The sequence below is a fragment of the Plecotus auritus genome (assembly GCF_963455305.1).
Source record: "Plecotus auritus genome assembly, chromosome: 4".
Lineage (NCBI taxonomy): Eukaryota > Metazoa > Chordata > Mammalia > Chiroptera > Vespertilionidae > Plecotus > Plecotus auritus.
The window spans coordinates 96932149-96934328 of NC_137775.1; positions in this window are offsets into that span (position 1 = coordinate 96932149).

The following is a 2180-nucleotide window of genomic DNA, read 5'->3' on the forward strand; positions in this document are numbered from 1 at the left end:
TGCTGTGGTCTGATTTTAAATATTGTATGAGGTTCTAGGAACCATTTTAACCTCTGAACGATCTCAAGTAGTATTTTAGGGCTCATCTTCAAGATTTCACATCATTGCAGGTTTGTGATCTCCAGGGAACTTGTCCCGTTCAAGAGCAGGTCTGACTTAAAAGGGCAGAACCGAAGAGAGAAGTTAGGTGATCTCGATGAGCATGTCTGAGTGAGAGGGATTCCCTGGAGATTACCAGGTGGATGAGCTAAGAGACCTGAACTGTCCCTCAGACTGACAGGAGATACACCTGCCTGTCAGAGGTGGTATGTGTTGTGGTGTTGACTCTCTTAAACTGGTAGCTCCTTGCTTGAAGAGGGGCTTGTAGCTTCAGTATGTTTCCTTCTCTCTGAATTTTGGCAATGTTGACTTACTCTCTGGAATGACCAAACAAGGTTCTAGTCCCCAAGTGTTCCCCATATTCGACCTTTCCCTGTCCGCTCGCAACAAAAAAAGGAACACCCAATCACAGGCTATGTAAATGACTTTGTAACTTCCCAGAGATGGTTTTGGGGTGCAAAGTACTGTTTTGGGAAGTTAAAAATACATATCTTTCAGCCTGACCTGGGCAGGCATAATTGGGTCCACCTCTAGGAGCAAGGAATAAGATACTCGTCCAGTTACCTCCCAGAATTAGAGTCCTGCAACTCCCACTTCCCCCGGTCAGGGAGCGGCGGGAACCCATTACCGCTGCTTTGAGAAGGAGAGAGGGTTGTGAGCACACCTGGGAAGAGAGGGGCACAGGCATAGCTCCTGTTTCTGGGGTACGCCAAGCATGTGAGGTGCTCTCGCGTGAGTGTGAACCCAGTCTTCATGAAGGAGGTGACCTCAAAGAGAAACTGGAATTGTTTCACAATTTCCGAGATTCTGCCAGTAGCCAGAGATGTAGAAATTTCTGTTTCTGTGTAAAGGGAGCTTGTTTAAGGGCATCCTGATTAATCCCTTTGTCCTGTGAGTGTCCACACGCTCCTAGGATAAGTACAGTTAGGAGAAGTCTCATAAAAGTGGGTGTGCTGGGAGGTAGCCCATTTCAGTCACATCTCAGATCGAGGCGAGGTAGCTTATGAGAAGGCAAGGATGGGTTTCTAACTTAGATGGAGATTAATGAAGATAGGTTGTGGGACTGCCAGAGGTAATCAGGGATGGGAGAAATACAGCTTTGGTGGGAAGGGTAAGAGATTCTAGACTTTGGAGATTTGGAGAATGCTTGAAGTTGTGAGTAAACAAGCCAATGAAAGAAGCCTTCAAACAAGTGTCTATGGATGGGTAAGAAGTTTGGCACTCACACTATAAAGGCATGGCCCCAAGGACCCTGGCCCAGGGCTTCTCACACTGTCGCCCAAGAACCACTGGGGAGCCTGCGAGAAAGCTCCCTGGCTTCAGCATCTACCCAGAGATTCTGCATTTCTAGCAGCTCCCGGGAGGTGGTGACTGCTGGTTCAGACACCACACTTTGAGTGGTGAGAGCCTAGGTCCAACATGAAATTGGGGGGTGGTTCCTAAGAGCATGGGGCAATTGGGACCATAACCTGATCCTCCTCCTAGACGAGGGGTGGTCTTGGAAAAATGAAGAGCTTCAAAGCCAGGATGTGCTTTTTTGGCTTTGGCTGCTACAGTGGAAGTCTAAGGAACAGTGGCCTGCCTTTGTTCCCACCGTGGACACCACATCCTGTGTGGGTGCCGCAGGGGGTAAGATGGCACGGTTGGTAGACGTTATAGAAAATGCAGGGCAGGTATCAGCAATTATGCCATTGAAGGACCCCTGTGGGGTTCAGATGCCATTTTTCCTTAGTTTCCTCACCCATAAAATGGGGATAATGGTACTAACCTCATATATGGGCTAGAACAGGGACCAGCATTTAGGAAACAGCTCTTGTTATTACCACCATGCACCTGACCCACCTCTTCATCCCAACATTAGCAGCCTGACCTTGCATACCTCTCCCTCCCTTTGGGCCCGCCTCTCAGAGCAAAGACCTGCCTCACTCCCCTCTGAGTCCCCTCAGCATGTTACACAATTGTTCGAAGTTACTGCTGAATGAATAAAATGAAAAATTGTTCTCTGGCAGGAAAAGATTGCGATCCACCTGCAGAAATAGCTTTACCCTGTCTCCAAACCCAGGCTTTAGCCCTCTGGAAGT